This window comes from Canis lupus, chromosome 3 (genome assembly GCF_011100685.1).
Source record: "Canis lupus familiaris isolate Mischka breed German Shepherd chromosome 3, alternate assembly UU_Cfam_GSD_1.0, whole genome shotgun sequence".
Classification (NCBI taxonomy): Eukaryota; Metazoa; Chordata; class Mammalia; order Carnivora; family Canidae; genus Canis; species Canis lupus.
This window is the reverse complement of record NC_049224.1, coordinates 5,282,891-5,307,047: the sequence shown is the minus strand read 5'-3', so window position 1 is coordinate 5,307,047 and position 24,157 is coordinate 5,282,891. Positions and strand designations below refer to the sequence as shown.

The 24,157-nt window shown below is 33.2% G+C and overlaps 2 long non-coding RNA genes across 9 annotated transcripts in view; one reads left to right on the top strand and one right to left on the bottom strand.

The window, feature by feature from the left end:
• The window catches only part of LOC111095076, a 48,010-nt gene extending 32,501 nt beyond the window's left edge, over positions 1–15,509 (top strand). For 3 of the 4 annotated variants that reach the window (XR_005356562.1, XR_005356561.1, XR_005356564.1), the window contains 4 exons: positions 2,560–2,637; positions 14,269–14,350; positions 14,775–14,868; positions 15,306–15,509. This is a non-coding gene — a long non-coding RNA (uncharacterized LOC111095076). The remainder of the gene's footprint in view (positions 1–2,559; positions 2,638–14,268; positions 14,351–14,774; positions 14,869–15,305) is intronic. The other variant, XR_005356563.1, reaches the window with a different exon arrangement.
• LOC102156725 overlaps positions 1–24,157 on the bottom strand; it is an 87,877-nt gene that overhangs the window by 26,243 nt on the left and 37,477 nt on the right. The gene's annotated exons all lie outside the window — the stretch shown is intronic.

Here is a 24,157-nt window from a genome sequence, read left to right as displayed (position 1 = left end):
TCTAGTGTGTTGCTCAAGAGTTAGCTCAGATGTGTTCCTATTACTTGGATTTCCCTCTTCCTTTGTGGCTTATGATGGTTTTTCCTTTATTTGAAAATTATTTACTGTATGTTTGAAATTCATCATATTTTATCTTTATAGTTCAGTTTTTCTGGGATATTAAAAGGGACAGTTTACTTCAAGATAAATCAAAATTAAAATAGTTTGTTTTAAAATGTGAAATTGCCAGGGTAATGATAGAAATAATTACAAACTTTTTTATTTTACCAGTCATTCTAACAATTCAAATATTTACCAATAATGTGTATAATTAATGAGCGAACAATGTAATTATTATCTAAATCAAGAAATATGTATTAAAAATTGATTTGATTTCCAAAACTAAATTAGTACCATAAATATACAACACAAATTAGGGTTGAAATGTTATACTGATATGACTGACTGGAGATAAGCAGCCTAATAAGTTCAACTCTAGTCCTCATGGTAGAAGCTTCAAAGTTATTTCTGTTGGCTCCATGACAGTTTTTTTTTTTTTTAACTCCTGTGTATATAATAGAAAGAATGCTAGTTATAAAGCTATATGTTTGTGTGAGAGTATAAGAGTCAAATTGTTAACTAAGAATTCTATAGAAAGTCTAGAGTACATCTGAGGTCCAGCTTCCCCCTACCCCATTCCAGGAGTTGAGCATTCCTGTGAAGCCTTCTGTAAGCCAAAATAGCATAAAGGGAAGAAACCATTATCATTACTTCATATGGAAAAATTTTTTGAGCATTTTCAGGCCCCCAGTATAACCTCTTTTAGTTTTTTCTGATACATTAGGACACATCTTGATAACAGATGCACAAAATCAGTTGAGGTGAAGCATAGATGCTCACAGACATAGCTCAAAACAATGGCAGCTTGATGGGGAGACATTGCGTGTAGTTTCCAGGGGAGGAGCTTGGCTATGCCACTCTCACTGCTTGGGGTGCGTGCTGCCTTTATAGAGGCTTCCTACAAAACAAACCCTGAACACTATTTTTTTTTCTTTTTGCCTTTATTCCTAAAAGTGAAAATCCTCTTCAGATTTCTTTCAGTTAGTGAAAACAGGTACAATATTAGGTCTTTTGTAAGTGAAGTGTCATAATGTTAACTTTCCTAAAGCAGGGGATACCTATAACTAAAATATTTTCCTAAAGTATGTTTCATTCTGTCAATCAAACAAGCTCTAATTTGCATACATATAATCTATTCCTTATGATTTAGAAAGTACCTAAACTGCATTTGAAGAATCTGAAGTCACAATTTAAACTCTAATTAAGAGCTTTGATTCTATGATCTACGTTGTTTGATTTTCCCATTCCTGATTTTATATATCTTACATATTCCATTTACTACATAATGAAACTATGATTTTCATGGAGTATTATGTACCCTCTGAATTTTAAGTTGTATTTCCATAGTATATGAAACATGACTCAGGCAGAGGCAAATTCTTGTTATCAAAAACTATGCCTGTGTTAATTTTCTACATTTATTTCCAGGATTCCCATTCTGCATGTAACTTGCAAATATTTAAGTCAAGTGATTAGAACCAAAACTAATTACCTGAACATGATTGCCTAAATTAAACCAAGTGTTTTCTTGTGAGATTTCTGAGACAGTGACATACATGTTGGAGAGTGCCCAGATGTGTGTTAAACACATTCATTTAAATTAATTTCTATTAAAAAAATATAAGTACTTCCTTAGATACTAGCCATAAGTAGAATAAAATACTCTCATAAAAATCATTATGTGTTCAGGGTATTATACTAAAAATCAGGGTATACAATATTGATGCAAAATATAGTGTGTATGCTTAATGGATTTATAATCCACTTGGGAGACTGATAATTTAGTGAAACCATGTCATGTTTATGCTAAGTTCCAAATTAGCTTTTTAAATAAAAATAGAGCTAGTGGGACAGAAACAGAAATGATTACCAGGCTCAAAATGTTTTTAGGAATTTGAGTTTTAGACTGGGACCCAATGGAGGAAAGATAGGTTTCAGATCCAATTTTATAAACTGAAGTACCCTTTGGAGTCAACCCATGACTCAAGTGGAAGCCACATCCTTGAGGAGGTCAAGTCCTAACAGGGAAATAGCCACTCAGCTTGAGTGGATTCTGCAGGATTTGACCCAGAGTTGTCAGATATCCCAATTTTTATGAGAATAAGAAAATCTCAACTTTGTATTAAATGTCCAGATTTTTAAATACTAACAAGTGGTAACTTTAGACACACACATGCACAACTGGGCAGGACAAAAAAGAGTCTCAAACACTCCCAGAGTTTTAAGTCTGCCATTGCTACTAGTGTAAAAATCTGACTTAATATTTAACTAGTTAGAACAGAGTGGGAATTGCTATTTCAAATACTGCACTTCAGACAGAAATTTTGTAAGCTTATATGGAGAGCGTATTGCATTATTTGGAGGAAAAAAGTAAATACCAGTTTGGCTAGAGAGTTGCTATGGTGGGAATGTTTTTAATTGTTTGAATAGGACTTATGTCAATTTTTTATTGGTTTCTAGGGGAAACAACTGACAAAAGTGAGAGTGGCTAAGAGCCAAAATGATCAACTGACAGGAAAATATCAATCTCTTGCAACAGTAAGACACTACTAGAAAATACTTTTATGAAGGAAAAACAAGTTATATGTAAAATTTCTAAAAAGGGTTTTAGTTCACAGACTGAAATTTGTAAACTCTTTCTTCAGAAGAAAATCTTTTTTAATAAATTAATTTACAAATAAACAATGAAACTGTCAATAGAATTCTAAAATTGGTATGTGTTCCTCCATGCATTTAGAAAATTTAACTTTAAAAAACAAATATTCTACTTGAAACCCATTCTACTCTCCTAAGTTGGACATAAAGAACCTCAGCAGGTATATGTAAATAAAACCCTTCAGGAGGATTGCATGACCTCTGCTCTTACCCAATGTCATGGTGATGGATGGTGTTATTCATCTGCCTCCTTGTACCATCATCACTTTGTAACAAAACTCTCTTTGGCCTTCCAGTTTATTTTTGCAGACAAACTTAATTATTTTCTTCAAAAATGCAAACTAAAGAAATATTTTAACTTAAAAATTTTTATTGAACTATAAGATCTCAGTCAATAGGCATCTGGCTGAAAAATAATTGAAAATTTGCTTACATTCCAAAGTACAATCAGAAATTTTCATTAAGATGAAGATGTCCATTGTATTTGTATTTGTTCAACATATGTTATCATATTACTTGCTTTCTTAAAATGTTTTAATGTGGATCATTATAAGGGCAAGTAGGTCAGATTTGATCTTTTATAAACTTTTTGGATGCAAATGTTTTCACCTTTATTAAGGTAATTAAAAGTTCAACTTTATTTCTTCTCATTGGAGGTTTTTGTGTTGGAGGTTTGCCCTGTTGCTGTCCTGAACTGAAGTATTGTCACTTTTGGATTAAAGATTTGCCTGCTAATCTGTCGCATGCATCTTACTGTATAATGTTGAAAATAAGTTTATAGAATCATTTGAATTTTGATTCACGGACGAATTTGAGAAATGAAGATATCATTAGAATTAACTAGTAGGAAAATTATTGAAAAGTTCTTAGATTTTTTTAAAAAATGCTGGTAACATGTACAAAGGAATAAAGACAAGATTGTGCTGTCACACAGTTCTCATGACTAAATGTATTTATACTTTTTTTATTAAGATTTTTTTTTTTAAATTCATGAGAGAGACACACACACACAGAGAGGGAGAGAGAAGCAAAGAGCAAAGATATAGGCAGGAGAGAAGCAGGCTCCATGCAGGGAGCCCAATGTGGGACTTGATCCTGGGACCCCGGGGTTACGCCCTGGGCTAAAGGCATGCGCTTAACCGCCGAGCCCCCCAGGAGTCCCTGTATTTATACTTCTTTGTGAAAACTATAACTGATATGATGAGTAAATTTACTGAAAACTAAAAAACTATTCACTTTTGGGAGGTGAATTGCCGCAAAGAAATCTCAGTGGGCAAAATCAAAGATCAGGAGAGGAGATAGAATCTGATCAATTTTACTTGGATGGTCTCTACATTACAAGTGTTTTGTGAAAAACCATGTAACTTTAACAGCTCATTTACTTAAGGAGAATGTTGAAGCCATGGAATAAAGGAAGAATAGATCCAAGGAGAAGAAAGGTTTTCTGCTCTTTATCAGGGAAAACAAATGTTTCTCAAAGTTTGAAAAAGAATTTAAAATTACCTATTGAGTGAATGAAAATAACATAAGAGGGAATTTGTCAACCCAGGTATAAATATTTTCAGTGTCCTGCATATAATCCAAAAATAGAGCTGGATGAGAATTTATGAGGTGCTTACTGGGGTTTCAGGGCTATTACTTGACAAGGGATTTGACTTTCCTCCCACTGTGAGTTATGCTGATCAAAAATTGATAACTTGTATTAATTCAAAGTTGGTTTAGGTAGTTCAGTTTCAGTTCATTTTATTAGTTTATAGGATGAATGAATATGTTCTATGTAATATAATCAGGAAGCAAGAATTTTTCTCTAGTAACACAGGATCACATTTTTAGAAATGGTTTTTGCTATTGGCACAAAGAACATTTCCATGTCCCTAAAGATGGGTAGTGAGACTGAAAAGAGAGATGTACAGGTGCAGAAACCTAATAGTACTACTCAGTAAGACTTAGATAGCAACTCTTCAGTAAAAGAAGGGGAACTACTGCCAAAATAGACTGCTTAGGCAGACATCCATCAGGAAAACTCACTGAAATTCTGAATAATTTTTGTTGACTTCCAAAGCAACTTCTAATAATATTATCAACTATAGACTATCATTGTTTATTTTTAAGGTGATATCATGAAAAACTATATTATCTGTGTGTATAAGTGTGGCTCAGAAATTCAGTAGTGTCAAGTAGTCATTAAGGCATTGAATATATTGAAATGATGGCTGGCAATGATAACAATTCTATCAGCCTTACAGCCTGGTGGTTTCCAGTTCTTTATCCTAGACTCCTTGGTGACCCACATGCCTTTGCTTAGAAAGTCGTTCCATTGACATAGGAATCATTTAGGATCTATATTTTGCTTTCAGGTTTTAACTTTTTATAAAATAGTTATTGCAAGATGCAAATTAATGTATTTGAGGGGAATTTTGTAATTAAAATCTGACATAAATAAATCTCTGTGTCTATCACACTTCTGAAATATTAATGAGTGATAGACTTCTTTTTCTCCTTTACCTTATTAGTGAGTATTCAGAAACATACAGTTCTTTAGAGTGTTCAGTCTAATGTGCAAAATAGGAAGTCAGTAGATATGTTTACTCTTCAGGCTGCAATCATGTGGTAGTTGTTGTTTTAGTTGGTTGTTGTTTTAGTTGTTTTAATGATTTAAAATTTAAAAAATTAGATAAAAACATTGAGTTGCCTTTACACTTGTATTCACATTTAGTATAAATTGAAGCTTTAAGAAGCTTAATATTTTAAAAAATAGACAGATTTCTGAGAAATATAGCTTTCAGTTTTCAAAGCAATATTCAATATATAATGCCATTAATCTTCAACGAGATGTAAGATATTTAGAATGATTGAAATTGTATTTGTAGCAAAAATATTCACTACCATGTTTATAAAATTGAATTAACCAGGGACAGTGCAGGACAAGAAGAGAAAGGAGAAAGAGAAAGGAGAAGAGAAAAGGAGAAAGAAGAGAAAGGAAGAGAAAGGAGTTTGGGAGTTTGGGAGCAAAAATAGCATGTGAACACAAGGACAACACTTCAGTAAATAGCTTATCCATCTTCATGCATACCGATCCGAGTACAAGAGAAGAGAACAGAAAGAACTGTAAGAATAGTTGACAGATGATATTCCTGTGAGAAACATTTGAGAGCACAATACAATTTTACCTTTTAGTCATCAAAACAGAGAGATCTCATCTCCATTTCTCAACCAGAAAATGTTAGCATGTGTAGTGATGACATTGTGAGACTGACCATGTAGAGGCATCAATAGACATAAAACAGGCAATGAGACACAGTGATGGTGATTGCAATGAATAAAGGAATTTATGAAATCTCCCAGAGGACTAAACTAACATGACATTGCATAGAAATAAGAGGAAAAGCAGATAAGGCCAAATGGTAGTGCTTTCAAACTATCTAGCATGAGAGGATATATTTTTGTAAATTTTCAGTGTTTTCATACCAATACTTTTATAAAGTAAAATAAAAATAAATTATACCAAAAATTAACTGAACATGGATTACAGATCTAAAGTTAAAAGGCAAAACTATAAAACATCTAGAAGCTAACATGGGAGAAAACTTAAATGACCTTAGGTATGGTGATAACTTTCTAGATACAACACCAGAGGCACAATCTATGAAATAGATAATTGATAAGATGGAGAAGAAAAATAACAGACTGGGAAAACATATTATTAAAAGATACATCTGATAAAGGACTGTTATCCAAAATACACAAAGGACTCTTAAAACTCAACAGTGGAAAAAACAAACCAAAACAAAACAACCCAGCTTAATAAGTAAGACAAAGACTTTAACATATACCTCACCAAGGAGGATTACAGATGGCAAATAAGCATAGGGAAAGATGCTCCACATCATAGGTTATCAGGGAAATGCAAAATCAAGCAACAGTACAATGCCACTGTGGACCTATTAGAGTGACCAAGATACAGAACACTGACAGTACCCAATGTTGATGACAGTGTGGAGCAACTAGAACTCTCATTTAGTGCTGATAACAGCAATTCTGCAAAACATTTTTTTTTTTTTTGGCAGTTTCTTACAAAATTAAGCATACTCTTACCATAGGATTCAGCAGTTGTACTCCTTGATATTTACTCAAAGGAGCTGAAAACTTATGTGCACACAAAAACCTGAATAAAGGTACTTACTTACAGCACTTTCATTCATAATCACCAAAGCTTGGAGACAACCAAGTTGTCCTTCACTAGGTGAATAGATAAATAAACTATGGTGCATTCAGAAAATGAAATATTTTTTTAAAGATTTTATTTATTCATGAGAGAGAGAAAGAGAGAGAGAGAAAGGCAGAGACACAGGCAGAGGGAGAAGCAGGCTCCATGCAGGGAGCCTGATGTGGGACTCGATCTCGGGTCTCCAGGATCAGGCCCTGGGCTGAAGGCAGTGCTAAACCCACCCGGGCTGCCCTGAAATACTTTTTAGAATTAAGAATATATGATCTAATGGTCCAGGAGAAGACATGGAGGGAACTTAAATACATGTTACTAAGTGAAATGACCCAACATGAAAATGCTACATGTATGATTCAACTATGTGACATTCTGGAAAGGCAAAACTATAGAAATAGTAAAAATATATCAGTTGTTTCCAGGATTGATGGAAGGGGTGTATTAGACAGACCACAGAGAATTTTTAAGACAGTGAAAATGTTGTTTGGTACTATCATGATGGATATACACCATTACACATTTGTCTAAACCCACAGAATGGACACCTAGGGCAGATTGTAATGTAAATTATGGATTTGAGGTGGTTATGATGTGTCAGTGAAGTTTCAGTTTCATCTTTGGTAAAAAATAAAAATGCCATTCTGTTGAGGGGAATGTCAATAATAGGGGGGTCTATTCAGGTGGCAGGTGGAAAGGTACTGGGAACACTGTATGTTCTTCTCAATTCTGTTGTAAACCTAAAACTCCTCGAAAAATATTTCTTTAAAAAACGAATGAATAAAATAATCTTGCCTTGTAAACAAAAATAAACAATGAGAGTTTTGACGAAGAATAACAGTCATTTATTTGGTCATGAATACAATTTACCATAAAGTACAAATTCTGTATCTATCTAACTTCTTTGAAAATGGACTTCTATATAGATACAGAGAAAGGTATAGGTAAAAATGTGTAGATATAATCATTCTCCGGGAAAGACAATATGAAGTTCTGTTTGTACATACAACATAGTATGCTACTCACTGAGACAGGTTATTATCTCATTTTTAAAATGTATTTGAGTACCTGTGGAGCATTCCTCCTTTTTCAAGTGCTATAACACAAGTGCTGTGTTTTCTTACACAGTTGCTATAGAAACTCTGTATGTTATTGGATAGTAAATTAGGAAACTCATAAAACCTTTTTGAAACACACAGATTAGAAATCTTGTATGGTTGGTTTAGTTATTTGCAATGCATCCCTGAAAAAGAATTCAATGACTCTAATCAAGTAAGTGATATTTCTCATTACTACCATTTCTCTTGTACATTTCTTTTTGTAAAGTAAATAAGGAGACTGATGAGTGGTTAATGGATGAGGAAAACCATCTTATATGAATGAATTCTAAGAGTTTACATATATACATACATATGACACATATACACATGTATCTGTATATATATGTGTGTAGATGTATTTGAGTGTATACATATACATATTTGTATATATATGTATGAGTTTTTAAAAGCTTTAATTTATTAATTCAAAGTTGTAATTCATAATTGCATAAAAGTTTGCTTCAGGCTACACCTATGAAGGTGAGAGAAAAATCTCCACAAATAATGCAAGCTTATTGTTGAATCATTGTGCAAAATGTGCTGGCAATATTAAAGTAGCTTTTATTATATTGTGTCTTTCTTGCCCTTTATGTCCATCTTCCTATAAATAGCAATGAATATATAAAATGTTAAGATGTGGGAATTTAATTTGTACAGCTGACATAGTGAGATTGTAATGGTTGCAACATTCTATTATCCATGGAATTTCCTATTCCTTGGAAGTTAATAGCTCTCTTTTAAATACCAGTTTTTTAATTCAAAACACAAAGATCAGACCTACACTGCCTTAGTGAAGGGCAGGTGATATGACATAATTACCTGGTGAAATCAAGGTTTGCCTTTATTGCTTAGTTAGAGAAAAGAGCCCTTTAATGTCTTTAAGGCAGGTTTCCACACATCATGGAGGAGAACTAAAATGGTCAATAATGTGGAAAAGCTGTAAGGTGAAGAACAATCTTAAAACATCACTAATATTTCCGTAAAGATAAAAACCTAAGTAGTTTATTTATTAAAAGCATAGAAATAGAAATAGCTATACTGACAAATATAGACTCATTTACTTAAATGTCTGTTAGGCAAAGAGAAATATCATTGCTCACCAGATCTCAGAGTACCTGAACACAGGAAGTACCTTGAAGGTGGAGGTGTCTTATCCGCATGAAGCAAGTGCCTGATGGCTAATAGCTATTGAATAAATGTTTAAGGAGGAATAAATAGAAAGTAGATTGTACTTTGAGTTTTCAGGAATACAACCTAACCCTTCAAAGTTCTGTTTTCTTGAGAAACATAGTTTAAGGGGAAAAGAATATTGGTTTCTTTTGTCTTTAATGTCTCAGTATATTGGTCATCAGTAATTCATATGACACATTTATGAAATATTGTATTTCTTTTTTTTTTTTTTTTTTGATAGTCACAGAGAGAGAGAGAGAGAGGCAGAGACATAGGCAGAGGGAGAAGCAGGCTCCATGCACCGGGAGCCCGATGTGGGATTCGATCCCGGGTCTCCAGGATCGCGCCCTGGGCCAAAGGCAGGCGCCAAACCGCTGCGCCACCCAGGGATCCCTGTATTTCTTTTTAATCTCTAATAACTAAGCTGTTTTCTACTTCTAGAAAATTTGTGCTACCCTTTTCTCTTTGATGAATCTGCCTTGTAAGATAGTAGTAATAGCAACACTCATAAAAAGCAAGTAAGCTAAGAATGTAGCCATTGCAGAGGAAGAAGAAAGTGGTTAGGCAAGTCTGTGAGACCCTCCTAACCTAGTACCTGGCAAAGTATGGTCTCTGGACAGAAGTTTTAGAATGGTCTAGGTCATGTGAAAAAAAACAGTTATTGGTCTGATCTCAGACCTACCCAATCAGAATCTCTGCGGAAGGTGTGGCTTAGGAAGCTGTGTTCTTAAAATGACCTCAGGGGATCATTATTTGCATTCAAATTTGAGAATCACTGACCTGCCGGATGGGCATTAAACCAAAGACACGGGTTTGATTTCATTTTATTTTTTTAATTTCTTTTTAAAGGATTTTTTTTAATTTATTCATGAGAGGCACTGAGAGAGAGGCAGAGACACAAACAGAGGGTGAAGCAGGCTCCATGCAGGGAGCCCAATGTAGGACTCGATCCCCGGACTAAGGCAGATGCTCAACCACTGAACCACCTGGGCGTCTCTGGGTTTGATTTTATACACCATCTCTCATTTATTTTCTTAAGTTGTATATTTATTGCCAGCCAGTTATTTTGCATATTTAAAGCATTTAAGAATGGTTTAAATTTACTCACTAAAAACCTATACATATAATAATAAGATGAAGAGTAGAAAAATAAATCTGCCTCCTATTGAGTACTCACTTATACTGGGCACTCTTTGTAGGGCTCTATCTGTATACACTTGTGAATTTCAAACATATTGGAATAGCCATTTTTTATTTTAAAAAATTACCTTATATTTCCCCAAAAAACTTCCAACAAAATATTTCAGTGTCTGCCAAAATTTGTGTTGTAAAATATTATTTCTGCAAGATTCTTAAACACATGTGGTCAAAATGTTTGGGATGTGTTATACTACACTGCTCTTTTGACAAATTCAAAATAGTTATTATATAATATTAAGAATTCTGAGAAGTTTTACAATAAGGATATCAGTTTAAATTATCCCCCAGATATTTTTTACATTATATTCTTCTGGATAGTAGTATAATAGTTTCTAATATCATAGAATTGATACTCTCACAATATATTTTGAGAAGCACTATTAATGTAGCAAAATATTTTTTTAAAAAGCTCACTTAGATTTCAACTATTTCCTGCTCCTAAATCCAGAAAAAAGAGTGCATATATGTTTAGGAGCTTTATACTAACATATGAAATATTATAACTAGGTATTACGTTCTAGTTTTAATGTACATTTCTTGTCAAAAGTTAATGAAATACTCTAAGGTAAATAATTTTTTATACCAGATTGATAGATTTCAGGAGAGATTTTCTTAAGTCCAAGTTAGTCAGATATTTACGAATGAGAGAGAGAAAGAGTTTGCTGAAATCACATTGACAATAATATCTCAGTATTTTTGTATTTGAAGTAAAAGCAATTTTAAAATACTTTAAAGTAAAAAAAATGAGAATATTTAGACAGCATATAAGTGGCATAATTGACATCTTTTAAGAATAAGATATTGTTCAGTTATTATTTTCATTTTTCTATCTTCTTGTCATTCTTTGACATCACAGTGTATGTATCCTTTTCAATGAATGAAAGGTAAAATGACATCAAAATCTCTCTTTTTATGATATTTACTATTATCAGTCAATGGTCTTTCTTCTCATTTCTTTTGAATTAGGTATAAAATCCCTGTCATGGAGAGACATCATCATTTTGCTTTAGGCCTAAAATGATTTGTCTCTTTTTTAACCTGTGATATGTGAATAATTTACTTTCTGTTTTATGTGTTTCATATATATTTTTGTTCCACCTTACAATTTTATCTTTCACCTCTTTCTTTGGTAAAAATACATTTGTGAATACAAAAAAAGTGAATATAAGAAAATGATCAAAGATTAAAAATTAGTTATACATTGAAGGTTGTGTTTTTATAGTAGAAGAGTGAAACTTTAGAAGCTCCATGGAAAAATAATTTTAAAATATATACAGAGCTTTCAATTCTGAATAGAGGTTGGATTAAAGATTATTGAGACAAAGAGAAAGGAAGATAAAGCATTTGAGTAAAAGCAATGAGTCCAATCTTCTATATTCACCATGTACATCATGACACTATTTTACTGTACCAAAATGTGGCTTAAAACAAATGAAGATTGTCCCTAGAATGAGTTCTGAAAAAGTATACATATGTATGAATCTGAAGTCAGGGGGGAGAAAGAAAAAGGAATCAGTCAATGCTTCGAAAGCTGATATATTTGAATTCTATTTTTAGACCATGTTAAGATTATTAACAGCTGTAACTTTTTCAGAAATCTAAAAAATTTCTTTATCAATACTGCATTGCAAGTTGGATAGTGTGTTCTTTCAATTTCATAGTTGAGTAATGCTATTTTGATGAATGAAATAATTTCAATAACTTCTATTGATTATGAATTTGGCTGCTTATGATAATGCCTCTGATGATATATGTCAAAAACTTTTAAGTTGCTGGCATTTATATATACTTAATGGAAAAGAGACAAGTGTAGTTAGGATGCCTATAGAAGTTTTTCTTTTATCATACAAAATCTTTAACCAGTTTGGATCTGAACATTGTAAAAAGGTTAATATCTCTAAACAATTAACCTTTAAAATCATGATTCTCTCAAAATACATAGTACAGTGATTATTGTTAAACTAGCTTAGAAAATAATAGTATGTGATGGGTTGATGGCTTTGATTTTAAAGAATACATCTTCAGAATACTTTGTTAAAAGTGGGAGGGGTTGATCTCTTAATTTTTCTTGTAGAAACCTTACCAGAACCGGTTTCAATATTTAATTTAACAAATAATTTGTACCCAAAAGGTTGAAATTCTTATAGATCAGTAACTGTGTAAATTTTTTCTACCTATGCATGCTGCAGTTTTTGGGTAAAATAGATAGCTGAAATGTTGTGATTATTTAACTTGTTTACAATATTTAACCAAAGAAAAAATTAAGCCAACAGAGCAAACAAAACATTAGTATTTGTAAAATTATATGTAAAACTATTATATAAGTCTCTAATAAACTGTATGATCAATATTTGGTAATAAAAACTTTGAATGCTCAAAATCACATGTACATTCATCAAGAAGAACAGGAACAAGAATAAACTTTTCTTTTTTACGAATTGTGTGAGAAAAACTTTTAAAGTAAGGCAAAGACTAAGAAGACCATAAGAACTATTTATTCTGGTGGCATAAAGTGCTACAAATTTGAACTTTATATACAAAATCAATATTGGCATAGTCAAAAGATAAATCATAAACTGGAAAAAACTGACACCCAGAAATCCACAATAAGATGATTATTTTATGTAAATGTCATTTGCAAGCCAATAAGAAAAATAAAACAAAGGTGGTTAAATTGCATGTATCTAAAATGGTAACCAAGAGTTCTAAATTATTGACACTTGCAATTGCATATGCGAGTTTCTGCTTCCCTATATTCTTGCTAAATTCTATTACCAAATTTAATAGGCATTTTCTAATTTTCTATATATACACACATGTGTACATATGGAAAGCATATTTTTATACCTATGGAAAGTATAACTCCTTAGAGACTCATATTTTAAATGTATTTCCTTTTGTACTCTTTTAACATGAGTATCTTCTTTTATAATAATATAAATCTTTAAAAATATCTGAAGTATATAAAAGCTATATTGCCTCTATAATACTCTTGTTTTGATATGTAGAGAGAAGACATTTTTATAAAGTAGCAGCAAATATATCTTAACTCACAAGTTTTTTCTGGTCTGTGTTAGTATATCCAAGTGATTTGAAATGTTATGACACAAAAATACGCTGTCAAAAATAACAGAATGAGCCCCAGCGCCATCTTTGTTAGGCAGAAAATGAAACTGAGTACTTCAGAAATAGTCAAGTTGAATGGTCTTAAACTCCATTTTAGATTTAGGAAGGGGCTCATTATTTACTGAAAACATCCTTCATCAACTTACTATCCTTGATGGAATTCAGGTATTCTTTACTATATCAAAATATCCCATGGAAAGAAAATAGCTTTGGAAAAGCACCCTTTCAACCATTGCATGTGAAGACTCTGTTTCTAAAACCAGCTATTTAAGTTACCAAAATTTATGAAAAAGTTTGTTTAAATTATAAATTTCCTAACAAAACTAGAAAGTTATTTCATGTTTATCCCTGTTCTTTATATGGGTGTATTGAGTTCATTTATATCAGTTTGAACTTTCAAAAAAATTTTTTTTAATTTTATTTAAATTATTCATATATAGTATATTATTAGTTTCAGAGGTAGAGTTCAGTGATCCATCAGTTGCATATAACACCCAGTGCTCATTATATCACATGCCCTCCTTAGTGTTCATTACCAGTTACCCCATCCCTCCGCCCACCTCCCCTCCATCAACCCTTAGGTTGTTTCCTATAAGTTAAGAGTCTTATATGGTTTGTTTCCTCTCTGATTTCATATCTTATCTTATGTTTTTCCTTCCCTTCCCCTGTGATCCTGCTTTGTTTCTTAAAATTCTGCAGATGAGTGAAATCAGAGGATAATTATCTTTCCCTGATTTCACTTAGCATAATACTCCCAGTTACATCCACATCATTGGAAATGGTAAGATTTCATTTTTTTTTATTGCTGAGTAATCTTCATTGTATGTGTATACCATATCTTCTTTATCCATTCATCTGTCAATGGGCATCTGGGCTGTTTCCATAGTTTAGCTATTGTGAACATTGCTGCTATAAACATTGGGATGCAGGTGCCTCTTCAAATCACTATGTTTGTATCCTTTGGGTAAATAACTAGAAGTGCAGTTGCTGGATCCTAGGGTAGCCCTATTTTTAATGTTTTGAGGAACCTGTCTTCTGTTTTCCAGAGTGGCTGCACCAGTTCACATTCCCACCAACAGTGTAAGAGGGTTCCCCTTTCTCCACATCCATGCTAACATTTGTTGTTTCTTGACTTGTTAATTTTAGCCATTTTCACTGGTGTGAGGTGGTATCTCATTGTGGTTTTGATCTGTGTTTTACCTCAGGTTGAACTTTTGATAGCTTTTTGTTGTGTTTTTGATGATTCAACCACTGAATCCGTCTGACATCTCCAATATTCTCATATACAGCTTTGTTAAGGTGAGTCAAGGGTTCTAGTGTGGATAATTAGTAAGGATAAAAGCCTATGCTGATCTCTCCCTGAGCTATGCATATGACCTGTGCAGCTTGCTGAGTGCTAGAGACAATAGCCCTGAACTTTTGGCTTTTGCCTGGTAGCTGCCATGTGTAACTATTGGCATCAATACCACCAACAGCAGCGGTCAGAGTAGTTCAAATCTTTTTTTTTCTCTTACCAAATTTAAGCCAATTATGGAATGAGTCAAAAAGATTTGAATATGAGGTAAGAAGAATTTACATTCCTTTTAGGAACTCACTTTTAATTAAATACCATTCCTGTGCCTTAGAGGGAGCATCAAGGATTTGGAGTCACTAAGTTACATAGATGAATTCTTTATTTATTTATTTATTTATTTTATATTTTAAACATTTTTTTAATTTTTATTTATTTATGATAGGCACACAGTGAGAGAGAGAGAGGCAGAGACACAGGCAGAGGGAGAAGCAGGGTCCATGCACCGGGAGCCCGACGTGGGATTCGATCCCGGGTCTCCAGGATCGCGCCCTGGGCCAAAGGCAGACGCCAAACCGCTGCGCCACCCAGGGATCCCAGATGAATTCTTTATTAATTCCAGGAGGAAAATAAAGTCAATTTACCAACATTGTGATTCTTATATTATTATTAAGCTACTGTATGCATTCTGGATAGCTGTGTGGTCTATTTTGTATATTATGAAGTCGTTATCATGCCATAAGGGAGGAAATCTAAAGATACAATGAGATCAAGATGAATGTCTAGTCTTATTTTTGATTTTAAGAAGTTTCCCTGTCCTGAATATAAGTGGTAAAAGTAGGTCTTATACCTCGTAAAGTTATGGTAGTTATTAAGAGTACTTCACTCTTAAGACAATGTAAAATTATCCAATGATGTTTTCCTTCCAAATTCCCAAATTGATAAGCTAAGCCTAGAGTTTTCTTTCTGACCCTTAACCATGTTCCAGTCTTCAAGAGCTATTTAAAAATAGCTGTCTATAGCTTCACAGTGTGTTTGATCTAATTTTGCTAGAATTCTAGATCCCAGTCATCTGCAGTAAGGGTGTTTATTCGAATCATCTTTCACCATGTCTTTACCTACTACAGTCTAGTTCATCAAGCTTCCAGTCTGTGCTTTGTCTCTCTTCCTTCTCTGAATCTCAGTTCAGTAAAACTGTCTAATCTTTATATGTGGAATGACTCATCTACTACTTGAGCCATAATTTAGCCATGTGACAGATTTATTTTCAGGAGAAAAAGAAAAATGAATTAAATTATAGAATATCTTGAGTCTGTTCTACTTTTTATGTTGCTATGTAATTTTTTTCATTTTAAATAGCAACACAGAATCACTGCAAGAACAGTAAAATAAAACATATATGCATAACCTATGAAAATACAGAGTATTTTATACATAATTAATTATTATGTGTTATTGTTAGCAATTTCAAATTTGTAAAGATAAAAAGAATTCCAAATTCTCTACAAAAAGGGATATTAAAAAGATAAGGTAATGAGGCAAATTACTCTTGATAAATAAGTACATAAAAGATATTGGCAAGTAGCTACATAGTAGCCTAAATAAAATAGAAATAGGTTTTTTGTTAAATTTTCAAAGTGAAATTGTCTATACTTGCTTACTGTTTTTAATCATTTCAACAAATTTATTTTCTAATTTTTTTGGATGCCACTTCCAACTGAAGTAATAAGGCACAGTGGAAAATAATGGTAAATAATAAATGTCCTAGTGTCCAGACAGAAGTTTCCTACTAAATAAATAAAGACATTCACAAAGGAGAACATATCTGATTAGAGTTCTTCAAAAGCCACTGTTGTTTGCCTTTATTTTTTTCATTCTTGTCTTTTGATGCCCTTTTCTTTACTTAAGAAGTAAAACTGAGCCCACAGTGCTAGGAGCTGAGGGGGAAAATGCAGCCACTGTCCCTTTGATTCACTTATTATATATGTATTTCCATGTTTCTGTCACACTGGAAACTGAGAGAGAAATGAACTTATTGAATTTTTAATGGTATATTTGTTTATGTTCAGTTTACTATTAAGATCTCTTTCCATATTTTCCTAAATGTTGCCATGGCTATCAGGAACAATCTTTTCATGTCCACATTTTTCATTATAAGAAAAAGCCCACTGATGAATTTCCAAATATTATCTATTTCCCACTGCACACCTTTGGGAAATTACAAGCTTCATTTTCAACACATGAGAAATAGGTGAGAGCTCATTTTTAAAGCAAAATTAAATATTGCCCTCTAGTATTCTGCTACACTCTTTTTTTTCTGATTCATGTTTATACACATTCATACTCAAAGGGGCACTACATCTAAAAATAAACAAATAAGCCCTCTGTGTGTGCCTGTAAACACAGAGACTGATGGTTGTATGCATGGTATGAAATCAGGAATTATGGCTTAGTGCCTGCAGAGGCATAAGAAAATTATATAAACTTTTGAGGCTAGAGTTTATCATCCATTTAGAAGAGCAACAATTCCATGTCTAGGGTACAGCTCATTGAGAGAAGGGTCATGCAGTCTGAATGAAGCATACTTTTCTACATAATCCTCCAACTGTCTCTGCAGAAAGTCAGGCTGACAAATTTTCCTCTCACTTTCCTCTACCATATTATATTTGAATGAAGAATGTATTATACTCCTTGACTAAGTTCCAAGGTAGAAACTCTTGGTAAAACTAAACATGGGATCAGAAAATCACACCGAATTAGCAAGTAGGTAGACAGTTAGCCATTATACCTAAAGATATTTTACCTACTAATATTTAGTTATTAGTGCTCAGCATCAGCATTTTCTCTCAAAATATTAACTCTCCCTAATACGTTCAAGGAGGCATTCTGAAAGGTATATAGTAAAAGTACATAATCCTGTCATGCAGTTTTCTTGCTATATTTATTTAAAACATTAAAATTAATAAAAATAATACATGTGAGAGGGTATAATACTTACATTTCCTTGAAGTTGAAGAGCACGTTGTTTATTATAATCATGCATGAGAAACTTGGACTAAAAATTTCCCACTATGTTCTCAGCTTCCAAAACTGTTCCTCCCAAACATCATGGTAGACCTTATGTGACATCATTAGCACATAACCCTCATTGTGTCATTTCAGCTGAATCAAAATTGCCTAGCCATCAGCTGATAAACTGCAAGAACAGTCTCTCCCTGTTCCAAGAAATGCTTATAACTAAGTTTCCTTTCCTAAACTTACTTCATTTTATTACTCTTCAAAGCACTACAAAACCCTACCCTTTTTCTTTTTTAAAAAAATTATTTATTTGTTTGTTTGCTTATTTATTTATTTGACAGAGAAAGAGAGCTAGCACAAGTAGGCAGAGCAGTGGGCAGAGGGAGAGGGAGAAGCAGGCTTCCCATTGAGCAGAGAGTCCCATGTGGGGCTTGATCCCAGACCCTGGGACCATGCCCTGAGCCATCCAGGCACCCCTGCCCTTTTTCTTAACAAAAAATACCCTGCTTTAGCATTTTCAAATGAAGGCTGTCTATAATGGTGCTGAGGTTATAGTCTTCTGCCATTTTTGGTATTGCCACTCAGATCACACTCAGTCCTGGTCACTTCCTGGGTAGGATACAACAGGACCTCATAATGTCTGCCTTTCTGGAATCCCAGAGCCTGGAAGGTTGAGTAGTTTGTACTTATGATGAACATGCCTATTCTTTTAGTGCTGTTTATGCTTTTACTGTCTATCTTTTCTGACCTTGACTTAGCCTCTTGATTAGAATCTGTTTGCCCAAGGCACTCAGTAAGGTAGGGTGTAGTGCTGGGATTCTTATCTATTATTTTTCATTGTTTATTATCATTTGTATATGGATTTCTCACTCAATGAAACTAATTTGTTGTCCACCTTGTGTGTACAAATGCTGTAATATGAATATAACTAAATATTTGAAACTCTGGTGGGACTTTACTGAGGACAATTAATGACTTTAGTGGTTATTTTGGATAACTTTCAGTAGACTAATAATTTTCCCAAGGGCTTTCCTATCAAAAATGATTAGTTAAGGGTTCCCAGGTAGGCCTTCAGCTCAGGTCATGAACCCAGGGTCCTGGGATGGAGTCCTGCACTGGGGCGGGTGGGGTGGGGTGGGGAGGTATATGGGGGAGGGTCCCTGCTCAGCGGGAAGCCTGCTTCTCCCTCTCCTCCTCACTTATGCTCTTGCTCCCTATCTCTGCTTTTCTCTCTTAAAAAAATAAATAAAATCTTCAGAAATGGTTAGCAAATAATCCAGTTCTGGCTCTTAGATCTTAATGTCTTACCAGTCTCTAATTTAAAATGAAAACAAAAAGCAGAACTCCCTGGACAAGTGGCTGACTTAAGGATTGGAATAGAACATATACAAGATGAGCCTGAATCATTTTGTATTGCCAAAGAATAGAAGATAACTAAAAACACACATATATACACTTTGATGAGGTATGATGATGATGGGGAACTAATAGAATTCCCAGTAGCCAAAACTGGAATAATTTGAGCAAGAAAATAAAGTAGTATTGCATTATAATCCAAAGTATAAAATAAAGATCCATGTGTCTGTACTTATATAAATAACTGATTGAATAAATAAATTTGGGAAGAGAGAAAAATCTCTTATAAGAAGACTTCTAAATAAGTTATATAGATACTTGATCTTTATAAAGAGGAATATAACTCCTCATTCCTCAAGTGTAGGCTGCACAAAATGACTTCCTTCCAAAGAGTATAGTTTGGAAAGAGGGAAAGAGTAACTTTATGGTGGAGAAACATGACAAACATGACCTCAGCTAGGCAGTTAAGGTCAACATCAAAAGTGAAAAACTATGTTGATGGTATGTGTCCGTAAAAGATGTGGTAAAAAATCATACTTTTCCTGTGGTGGTCCTCCCCCAAAACTAAAACCCGTAACTCCAGTTTATTCCTGAGGGAAAAAAATTAGGAAATTCCGGTAAAGAGGCATTTTACAAAATGATCAATAAACTTCAAAACTGCCAAGTTAATAAAAAAAACAAGGAAAGTCCAAAAAATAACAGAAAGGAGGCTAAAGAGACATGGGGGACCCTGGATGAGATTCTACAACAGAAGAATACATTAAGTAAAAATTAAAATCTAAATACAGTGCAAAATTTATTTAATCCACAATGTATCAATATTGGTTTGTTAATTAATAGTATACCATATTAATGTCAGATGTTCTTAATATGGAAATGGGTGCAAAATATATGGGAACTGTAGTATATTAATTTTTTCAAATATGAAAGTGTTCTAAAATATAAATACAATACATACTTTAAAAACCCCAGTTTTATAAGTAGAAAAAATCATCTTAGACTTTTTAGATGCTATTATTACTATCTTAAGAGGAAATTCTGTTGTCTCTCAAGGAGAGGACATCACAACTGTCCTAATTGTCTTACTAACATTTTTTATTAAAGTCTTAATCCTGAAGTCATAGATTTCGTTAGAAAACCAAAGATTAGAAAGCAAGCAGGACCCTCTCAGAATTATAAGAACTTACTGAACACTTTACAAACTTTGCTCAGAAAAAAAAAAAAAAATTGCAGACCAAATTCATAGCTTCTAGGGTAAGCAGTTGGAAAAACCCATAAATAATAAGTCTTCTCTTACTAGTCTAAACAAAAACACTTGTCCGTATTTTACAAAAAAGAAGAAAAAAATATGTTGTTTACGCACAAAAAAATAGAATTCAAAGGGACAAATGACAGTTCCTGTGTGACAAAATGGTATTTCTCTATCATTATTGTCCTCAACATAAGCAGGATGGATGTGTCCGCATAATTGCCAAAACAATGCTCTTTTTTTATTTGATTCTGTCGTTAACCCTATTACCATTCCATCTCCTTCCTTAGGGTAAGAATAGAATTTCAATTGTTGGAATTTCAGATACCTCTCCAACTGTACGTTTGCCTCAACCACTTCTTATTTGCTAAGGCACTCTCTGGATCCTCTCACTAAACTTACCAGTTATTGATTTCACTCCAAGAATCTGTCCAAGACCGGTTTTGTAAATTTGATACCATTATTAAAGTATGGATGAGGCAGCTTCTTTTTGGAACTCTCAGGATAATAATACCTGGGCTATAATTAATGGTTGTGTACATTGACAACCAAATGGTTGCGCATATTGACAACCCACTACTTGATTTATCTCCAACAGTGTTAACCCTTGACCCTGTCCCTGCTAGCCTCAGGACAAAGGCCATTCAGAAGTGGGAGAGATAGAAGAGAATTAAATTTTAAAGATCTCAGTTGGTCTAGCTATACCCTTACTAAAACTGACCAAGTACCCAATACAAAAAGATGCTATTAAAAGATTATGTTTCATCTATCTGCAGACCCCCAGAAAGGATTTATCATGTGTCTTGTGGGCCCAAATCAATGTTAGCTTTTTTTATGCAGACATTTATTAGAGCACAGCTATGACCATTCCTTTATTTTCTGTGGCTGTTTTTGTACAACAATGACAGATTTGAGTAGTTTGGACAGAGAACTGTTTACTAATTCTTCCTTTCGGAACAATTCTGCAGCTAACACATATAAACTTTGGATAAAATGTAAACGTCAACTACAGGAATCCATTGGAGAGAAACTAAGGATAGGCAGAATCTGGAAAGGTTTCTATGCCTGGACATACTTTAAGCTTAAGATGATTACAGTGACTTAATTACAGATAAAGTAGACTACAAGATAAAAATCAATCAAGTCAGTTTTGTTTATAGTAACCAAAGGTGGAAAAAAAAAAAACTAGTTTATTTTTTAACCAACAATATATAACAAACTGTGACATGTTCATAGGATGGGAAACCACTTGCTGATAAAAAGCAATGCACTATTATTTATTATTGCATGCAAAGCCATGGATGAATCTCAAAAAACATGTTAGTAAAACAAAAGCACCACACAAATGAGCACAACCTGTGTAACTACGTTTATGTGACATTTCAGAAGATACAGAACAAATATAGGGAAGGAAAAAAATCAGGGAACTCTTTTCCTCTGGTGTGTAGACTGGCATGAGAACTTTCTAAAATGGGGACACCTGGGTGGCTCAGTGGTTGAGCGTCTGCCTTTGGCTCAGGTTGTGATCCCGGGGTCCTGGGATGGAGTCCCACACTGGGCTCTCTGCAGGGAGCCTGCTTCTCCCTCTGCCTGTGTTTCTGCCTCTCTCTGAGTGTCTCTCATGAATAAATAAAGAAAATCTTTAAAAACAAACAACAACAACAAAACCTCTCTAGGATGGCCAAAATGTTACATATTTTGAAAGACGTTTGCTACAGGTATATATCAAGTTATTACATGTACACTTAAGACCTGTACTTTTCAATCTATGTGACTTTTACTTAAAAATCATAAACAAGTATCAGAGTAGATGGCAGTGGTATTTGTTGAAATTTTTAAGGCTGAAGTCTGTGGAAATATGCAACTTAATTGAAATGAATAAAAGAATAAGATAGATTGAAGGATGCATGCAAGCTGAATGCATGGAATAATATGCTAGGAAGCACACAGAACAAAATATTTCCTATAGTCTAAGTGGTGGTTATGTAGGTACTCACTGTACAAGACTTTTGACTTTTCTTTATGTTTGAAAAGTTTTGATGAAAACATTAGAGGGAATGGCACACACAAAATTGGAAATCAAAGTATCTCTTTATGAATTGAAGAAACCATAAATAAAAATCTCACATAAAAACATCAAATCTAGATGGCTTCTTACTTGATTCTCCCGAACATAATCAAAGTAATGTTTCCAAACGTAAACATAGTCATGAAATAGAAGACAAATTTTCCCAGAATACTTTTGATATCCAAAGCTAACAACACAGATAATTACAAAAGACATTGCAATGAAAGAAAATGGCAGTAATCCTACTGAAAATGTTAGCTAATTAAATACAGCCATCTATTAAAGAAAAATTGATTACAAATAAGTATTTTATTGAAAGGAATGCAGTAATTATTAATTGTTGAAAATAAGTCAATCTAAATGACTCCATTACAGAATAAAGAAGAAAAACAAGGGTTGGGTAATTTTAGTAGATACTGAAAAAGGTTTTTTGAAGATTTTCAACATCCAATTATGGTAAAAAATCCTTAGCGGGGAAACTTGCATAAATACTTCTCAAAGGTGAATATCCAAATTTCAGCAAATACATGAAAAGATACTCAATCTTATTAGTCATCAGTCAGATGAAAATTAAATTCTTAACAAGACACTCTCCAGGTTTAAATAAAAATCACTTGTACCAAGAACCATGAAGAACTTAAACTGAATGAAAAAGACAATCAATAGATGCCAGCACCGAGATGAAAGATATTAAAATTATCTGAAAAGGCTTTAAAAGTAGTTTTCAGAAAAAGAGTTCAACAAACCATTACACAGACCTGTGAAACAAAAAGATTTTTTAACTCTCAGCAATATATATATATATATATATATATATATATATATATATATATATGTAAAGAAGAATCAAATGGAAATTTTAGAATTTAAAATAAAATTACTAAAATAAAAAAGTGAGACAGCAGAATGGAGGGCACATAGGAAGGAGTCAGTAAACATGAAAATATAATAGAGAAGGTAAGTAATGTTTCTATATTTTACTCAAATGGGCAAAATGCTAGTATTAAAAGAATGTGATGTTATGTATATATAATAAAATTCTTAGAGGAAATGACTAATAAAGATATTCAAAGAGATATGCTCAAAAATATTATAGATAAAATCTAAACATGTTCCAGTAACCTCTGAAGGCAAGAGAAAGGATACATAGAAATGACAGAACAAATATAACTACAACCTTAAAAAACAGTAAAACTTAAACCTTACCATATTGATAATTCTAATAAATGTAACTTGCCTAAGTATACCAATTAAATGAGAGATAGTAGCATAATGAAATAAAAAATGTGAACTCAAGTATATGCTGTCTGTGGAAGTTCATTTTATTTTTATTTATGTTGTCTTGTTTTAATTCCATTGTGTTTAATGTACAGTGTTATATTTAGTTTTAGGTGTACAATATAGTGATTCGACAATTCCATACATCAGCCAGTGCTCATTACACAAGTGCACACGTTAATCTCCTTCACCCATCCCCCTGTCCAGCTCACCTCCAATAACCATCAGTTTCTTCTTTATAGTTAAGAGTCTGTTTCTTGATTTCTCTTTCTCTGTCATCTTTCTTTTGTTCATTTGTTTTGTTTCTTAAATTCCACATATGAGAGAA